At 40.4% G+C, this 7,891-nt stretch overlaps 1 protein-coding gene across 3 annotated transcripts in view; it reads left to right on the top strand.

The window, feature by feature from the left end:
• LOC117546086 (vacuolar protein 8-like) overlaps positions 1 to 7,891 on the top strand; it is a 61,808-nt gene that overhangs the window by 3,215 nt on the left and 50,702 nt on the right. For 2 of the 3 annotated variants that reach the window (XM_034216175.1, XM_034216173.1), the window contains exon 1: positions 7,734 to 7,863. The gene's annotated coding sequence lies outside the window, so the exon portion shown is untranslated. Of the gene's footprint in view, positions 1 to 7,733; positions 7,864 to 7,891 lie in introns of those variants that run through there. The other variant, XM_034216174.1, reaches the window with a different exon arrangement.

Here is a 7,891-nt window from a genome sequence, read left to right as displayed (position 1 = left end):
TGCTGATGTTCAGGTGTATATCAGTATGTAGTGTCTCTACTTTAAAGAATCCTCTCCTGCTGATGTTCAGGTGTATATCAGTATGTAGTGTCTCTACTTTAAAGAGTCCTCTCCTGCTGATGTTCAGGTGTATATCAGTAGGTAGTGTCTCTACTTTAAAGAGTCCTCTCCTGCTGATGTTCAGGTGTATATCAGTATGCAGTGTCTCTACTTTAAAGAGTCCTCTCCTGCTGATGTTCAGGTGTATATCAGTATGTGTCTCTACTTTAAAGAGTCCTCTCCTACTGATGTTCAGGTGTATATCAGTATGCAGTGTCTCTACTTTAAAGAGTCCTCTCCTGCTGATGTTCAGGTGTATATCAGTATGTAGTGTCTCTACTTTAAAGAGTCCTCTCCTGCTGATGTTCAGGTGTATATCAGTATGTAGCGTCTCTACTTTAAAGAGTCCTCTCCTGCTAATGTTCAGGTGTATATCAGTATGTAGTGTCTCTACTTTAAAGAGTCCTCTCCTGCTGATGGTCAGGTGTATATCAGTATGTAGTGTCTCTACTTTAAAGAGTCCTCTCCTGCTGATGTTCAGGTGTATATCAGTATGTAGTGTCTCTACTTTAAAGAGTCCTCTCCTGCTGATGTTCAGGTGTATATCAGTATGTAGTGTCTCTACTTTAAAGAGTCCTCTCCTGCTGATGTTCAGGTGTATATCAGTATGTAGTGTCTCTACTTTAAAGAGTTCTCTCCTGCTGATGTTCAGGTGTATATCAGTATGTGTCTCTACTTTAAAGAGTCCTCTCCTACTGATGTTCAGGTGTATATCAGTATGTGTCTCTACTTTAAAGAGTCCTCTCCTACTGATGTTCAGGTGTATATCAGTATGCAGTGTCTCTACTTTAAAGAGTCCTCTCCTGCTGATGTTCAGGTGTATATCAGTATGTGTCTCTACTTTAAAGAGTCCTCTCCTACTGATGTTCAGGTGTATATCAGTATGCAGTGTCTCTACTTTAAAGAGTCCTCTCCTGCTGATGTTCAGGTGTATATCAGTATGTAGTGTCTCTACTTTAAAGAGTCCTCTCCTGCTGATGTTCAGGTGTATATCAGTATGTAGCGTCTCTACTTTAAAGAGTCCTCTCCTGCTAATGTTCAGGTGTATATCAGTATGTAGTGTCTCTACTTTAAAGAGTCCTCTCCTGCTGATGGTCAGGTGTATATCAGTATGTAGTAGTCTCTACTTTAAAGAGTCCTCTCCTGCTGATGTTCAGGTGTATATCAGTATGTAGTGTCTCTACTTTAAAGAGTCCTCTCCTGCTAATGTTCAGGTGTATATCAGTATGTAGTGTCTCTACTTTAAAGAGTTCTCTCCTGCTGATGTTCAGGTGTATATCAGTATGTAGTGTCTCTACTTTAAAGAGTTCTCTCCTGCTGATGTTCAGGTGTATATCAGTATGTAGTGTCTCTACTTTAAAGAGTCCTCTCCTGCTGATGTTCAGGTGTATATCAATATGTAGTGTCTCTACTTTAAAGAGTCCTCTCCTGCTGATGTTCAGGTGTATATCAATATGTAGTGTCTCTACTTTAAAGAGTCCTCTCCTGCTGATGTTCAGGTGTATATCAGTATGTAGTGTCTCTACTTTAAAGAGTCCTCTCCTGCTGATGTTCAGGTGTATATCAGTATGTAGTGTCTCTACTTTAAAGAGTCCTCTCCTGCTGATGTTCAGGTGTATATCAGTATGTAGTGTCTCTACTTTAAAGAGTCCTCTCCTGCTGATGTTCAGGTGTATATCAGTATGTGTCTCTACTTTAAAGAGTCCTCTCCTACTGATGTTCAGGTGTATATCAGTATGCAGTGTCTCTACTTTAAAGAGTCCTCTCCTGCTGATGTTCAGGTGTATATCAGTATGTAGTGTCTCTACTTTAAAGAGTCCTCTCCTGCTGATGTTCAGGTGTATATCAGTATGTAGCGTCTCTACTTTAAAGAGTCCTCTCCTGCTAATGTTCAGGTGTATATCAGTATGTAGTGTCTCTACTTTAAAGAGTCCTCTCCTGCTGATGGTCAGGTGTATATCAGTATGTAGTGTCTCTACTTTAAAGAGTCCTCTCCTGCTGATGTTCAGGTGTATATCAGTATGTAGTGTCTCTACTTTAAAGAGTCCTCTCCTGCTGATGTTCAGGTGTATATCAGTATGTAGTGTCTCTACTTTAAAGAGTCCTCTCCTGCTGATGTTCAGGTGTATATCAGTATGTAGTGTCTCTACTTTAAAGAGTTCTCTCCTGCTGATGTTCAGGTGTATATCAGTATGTGTCTCTACTTTAAAGAGTCCTCTCCTACTGATGTTCAGGTGTATATCAGTATGTGTCTCTACTTTAAAGAGTCATCTCCTACTGATGTTCAGGTGTATATCAGTATGCAGTGTCTCTACTTTAAAGAGTCCTCTCCTGCTGATGTTCAGGTGTATATCAGTATGTGTCTCTACTTTAAAGAGTCCTCTCCTACTGATGTTCAGGTGTATATCAGTATGCAGTGTCCTCTACTTTAAAGAGTCCTCTCCTGCTGATGTTCAGGTGTATATCAGTATGTAGTGTCTCTACTTTAAAGAGTCCTCTCCTGCTGATGTTCAGGTGTATATCAGTATGTAGCGTCTCTACTTTAAAGAGTCCTCTCCTGCTAATGTTCAGGTGTATATCAGTATGTAGTGTCTCTACTTTAAAGAGTCCTCTCCTGCTGATGGTCAGGTGTATATCAGTATGTAGTGTCTCTACTTTAAAGAGTCCTCTCCTGCTGATGTTCAGGTGTATATCAGTATGTAGTGTCTCTACTTTAAAGAGTCCTCTCCTGCTAATGTTCAGGTGTATATCAGTATGTAGTGTCTCTACTTTAAAGAGTCCTCTCCTACTGATGTTCAGGTGTATATCAGTATGCAGTGTCTCTACTTTAAAGAGTCCTCTCCTGCTGATGTTCAGGTGTATATCAGTATGTGTCTCTACTTTAAAGAGTCCTCTCCTACTGATGTTCAGGTGTATATCAGTATGCAGTGTCTCTACTTTAAAGAGTCCTCTCCTGCTGATGTTCAGGTGTATATCAGTATGTAGTGTCTCTACTTTAAAGAGTCCTCTCCTGCTGATGTTCAGGTGTATATCAGTATGTAGCGTCTCTACTTTAAAGAGTCCTCTCCTGCTAATGTTTCGGTGTATATCAGTATGTAGTGTCTCTACTTTAAAGAGTCCTCTCCTGCTGATGGTCAGGTGTATATCAGTATGTAGTGTCTCTACTTTAAAGAGTCCTCTCCTGCTGATGTTCAGGTGTATATCAGTATGTAGTGTCTCTACTTTAAAGAGTCCTCTCCTGCTAATGTTCAGGTGTATATCAGTATGTAGTGTCTCTACTTTAAAGAGTTCTCTCCTGCTGATGTTCAGGTGTATATCAGTATGTAGTGTCTCTACTTTAAAGAGTTCTCTCCTGCTGATGTTCAGGTGTATATCAGTATGTAGTGTCTCTACTTTAAAGAGTCCTCTCCTGCTGATGTTCAGGTGTATATCAATATGTAGTGTCTCTACTTTAAAGAGTCCTCTCCTGCTGATGTTCAGGTGTATATCAATATGTAGTGTCTCTACTTTAAAGAGTCCTCTCCTGCTGATGTTCAGGTGTATATCAGTATGTAGTGTCTCTACTTTAAAGAGTCCTCTCCTGCTGATGTTCAGGTGTATATCAGTATGTAGTGTCTCTACTTTAAAGAGTCCTCTCCTGCTGATGTTCAGGTGTATATCAGTATGTAGTGTCTCTACTTTAAAGAGTCCTCTCCTGCTGATGTTCAGGTGTATATCAGTATGTAGTGTCTCTACTTTAAAGAGTCCTCTCCTGCTGATGTTCAGGTGTATATCAGTATGTAGTGTCTCTACTTTAAAGAGTCCTCTCCTGCTGATGGTCAGGTGTATATCAGTATGCAGTGTCTCTACTTTAAAGAGTCCTCTCCTGCTGATGTTCAGGTGTATATCAGTATGTGTCTCTACTTTAAAGAGTCCTCTCCTACTGATGTTCAGGTGTATATCAGTATGCAGTGTCTCTACTTTAAAGAGTCCTCTCCTGCTGATGTTCAGGTGTATATCAGTATGTAGTGTCTCTACTTTAAAGAGTCCTCTCCTGCTGATGTTCAGGTGTATATCAGTATGTAGCGTCTCTACTTTAAAGAGTCCTCTCCTGCTAATGTTCAGGTGTATATCAGTATGTAGTGTCTCTACTTTAAAGAGTCCTCTCCTGCTGATGGTCAGGTGTATATCAGTATGTAGTGTCTCTACTTTAAAGAGTCCTCTCCTGCTGATGTTCAGGTGTATATCAGTATGTAGTGTCTCTACTTTAAAGAGTTCTCTCCTGCTGATGTTCAGGTATATATCAGTATGTGTCTCTACTTTAAAGAGTCCTCTCCTACTGATGTTCAGGTGTATATCAGTATGTGTCTCTACTTTAAAGAGTCCTCTCCTACTGATGTTCAGGTGTATATCAGTATGCAGTGTCTCTACTTTAAAGAGTCCTCTCCTGCTGATGTTCAGGTGTATATCAGTATGTGTCTCTACTTTAAAGAGTCCTCTCCTACTGATGTTCAGGTGTATATCAGTATGCAGTGTCTCTACTTTAAAGAGTCCTCTCCTGCTGATGTTCAGGTGTATATCAGTATGTAGTGTCTCTACTTTAAAGAGTTCTCTCCTGCTGATGTTCAGGTGTATATCAGTATGTAGTGTCTCTACTTTAAAGAGTCCTCTCCTGCTAATGTTCAGGTGTATATCAGTATGTAGTGTCTCTACTTTAAAGAGTCCTCTCCTGCTGATGTTCAGGTGTATATCAGTATGTAGTGTCTCTACTTTAAAGAGTTCTCTCCTGCTGATGTTCAGGTGTATATCAGTATGTAGTGTCTCTACTTTAAAGAGTTCTCTCCTGCTGATGTTCAGGTGTATATCAGTATGTAGTGTCTCTACTTTAAAGAGTCCTCTCCTGCTGATGTTCAGGTGTATATCAGTATGTAGTGTCTCTACTTTAAAGAGTCCTCTCCTGCTGATGTTCAGGTGTATATCAGTATGTAGTGTCTCTACTGGGACATGTCTCGATGCTTTAATGTTCAAAAAGCTCTTCATTTTTCTCATACTGTCTGTGCTGCAGCACCTCTTTTCACCCTCTGACTGAAACCAGAACCCAGTCTGCTCTGATTGGTTAGCTGGCTGGCTCTGTTGTGATTGGTCAACCGCTTAGAGATGTCCTGCCCCATAGTCTATCACGTACATTGTGTTGGAGCGCTAGCCAATAGAAGCGCAAGTTTTACATAGGGATGTCACTATGTTCAGGAAGTAAAAAGGAGTCCAATGGTGGCGTTTCAGGCAGGGGGGGGGGGGGGGGGGGGGGGGGAGAGAACAGGTATGTAAGCCTTTGCAGACCATTTAAATGCACTTCAATCTATAGAACACACTACAAGAGGGAAAAACACAAGAAGCATAATAGGGCCTCTTTAAGTTATTAAATTAGTTGAGTTTGCAGGAATATGAAGTATAGAAAACACGAGTGTCTCTAAATCCTGTGGTATAACCGACTAACTCTCCTTCTTGCGTCTCCATGGAAACGCACTTAAGTCACATTAGCCACTAGCTTCCGTTAGCCTGTTGTCACGGTTACCCAGCTCATTCTAAACACACAACACAATGTCAGCCGTATAAAAACATGGCCTCCGATTGGCCGCTGAAGCATGGCAGGTAAATTGGCTATACAATAACTTCTAACAAGTTTCCATGACAACAATACATTCCACATCCTCCACTCACACTTTCAGGACAACAACAACATGTGTTATTTACACATTTAGTAGTATATAGATTCCTCCTAGAGAGCTGTTTTGCCGTACTAATAAAGCGGTGGCGAACACAATAACAGAGGGGTGCAGGAATGAGTCCTAAAACCCAGAAATGAGTGGAGAAAAAGCCAAGACTCAGTCCTCAAACACTCCTCAAATACATTATAAATAAAGCCTTTAAACCATTCAGTAAACCTGATATACGTTATTTTACACGTTTAAAGCTTAATATGTGATACGACTCATAACTGACACACACTGAGGTTCAGTTCAACTGAGAACAGCGAGCCTGTGTGTGTGTGTGTGTGGTGTGTGTGTGTGTGTGTGTGTGTGTGTGTGTGTGTGAGAGAGAGTGTGTGAGAGAGTGTATATAGGTAAAGTAAACACTGACACACATCACTGCCTGTTGTTTTAGTAAAGGATATATGTGTGTGTGTGTGTGTGTGTGTGGTGTGTGTGTATGTGTGTGTGTGTGTGTGTGTGTGTGTGTGTGTGTGTGGGTGTGTGTGTGTGTGTGTGTGTGTGTGTGTGTGTGTGTGTGTGTGGTGTGTGTGTGTGTGTGTGTGGTGGTGTGTGTGTGTGTCTGTGTGTGTGTATGTGTGTGTGTGTTTGTGTGTGTGTGTGTGTGTGTGTGTTGTGTGTGGTGTGTGTGTGTGTGTGTGTGGTGTGTGTGTGTGTGTGTGTGGTGTGTGTGTGTGTGTGTGTGTGTGTGTGTGTGTGTGTGTGAGAGAGTGTATATAGGTAAAGTAAACACTGACACACATCACTGCCTGTTGTTTCAGTAAAGGATATATGTGTGTGTGTGTGTGTGTGTGTTCAAGGTTCTTTATTTTGTCATACGAACATAGCTACAGTGTAGTTATGCCGATGAAAATTTTAGGTGTGTTTGTGTGTGTGTTTGTGTGTGTGTTTGTGTGTGTAAGAGAGAGAGAGAGAGGGTAAAGTAAACACTGACACACATCACTGCCTGTTGTTTCAGTAAAGGATATATGTGTGTGTGTGTGTGTGTGTGTGTGTGTGTGTGTGTGTGTGTGTGTGTGTGTGTGTGTGTGTGTGTTTATTGACTCCACATCCTGACTCTCATCCACACACTGATCCATCTCATGCTGCTACTTCCTGTTTACATTTAAGCTACACACACACACTTCACACTTCACACACTGCTGGAGGGAATCCAATGAAATGAATTCATGTGTCACTGGATTGAAAGACTTATTACCTAAAATAAGTGAAATAGAGCAGGAGCCCCAACAGTTGATTTTATTGGGCTTTTTTTGTTGGTTTTATTTATTAGATGTATCTTATTCTTCATTTATTATTTTCTTCAATGTATCTGTTGTAATTCTTATTTATAATATTTAGATTATTCTTTATTTTCTCTATTTGAGACCAGGCGCATATATAATAATATTTTGTGTTGATAAAGCGTTTGAAGCTGGAGTCTCTCAGTTGTTGAAGGATAAAGACGAGAGGTATTTAGAGAGTTGTTTATTTACATATTGCATTTTATTGTATCATGCAAGAACACACAGACCCTCCTTACATGGTAATGTTTACACAGCGTTCATCTGTGTGTGTGTGTGTGTGTGTGTGTGTGTGTGTGTGTGTGTGTGTGTGTGTGTGTACGCTTCAGTGAGAAAGTTGATGGATAAGCGGATAGATCATGTGACTTCATTATGATGACTGTCCTCTAAATCCACACAACTGTAGGCCGTGAAGGAAGGAGAAAGCACAAGGCCCATTTTAATTCACTAATCATGTTATTAGAATTATTTCAGCTTAAATTGTTGAAAAAGCTCGACTCTTTATTGTAGTTTTTAAAAAGGACATATTATTCTCATTTTACGTTCATATTTGGATTTTGTGCTTTTACTGTGACATGTTTAAATGCTCTAATGTTCAATAAGTGCTATATTTTTCTCACTGCCAGATTCTCCTTCCATTGGAATGAAGATATAACGAAGTGAGTTTTTGTTTGTGTCTCTGAGCTGCAACCACAGCTTCTGTTCGAGCTGCCTGCAGACATTCTGGGAACAAAGTAAGAACACAAACTGTCCACTTCAAAC

Source organism: Gymnodraco acuticeps, unplaced genomic scaffold, assembly GCF_902827175.1.
Source record: "Gymnodraco acuticeps unplaced genomic scaffold, fGymAcu1.1, whole genome shotgun sequence".
In the NCBI taxonomy this organism is placed as follows: Eukaryota; Metazoa; Chordata; class Actinopteri; order Perciformes; family Bathydraconidae; genus Gymnodraco; species Gymnodraco acuticeps.
Note: the sequence above shows the minus strand (reverse complement) of the source record. Positions and strands in the feature narration are given on the sequence as shown.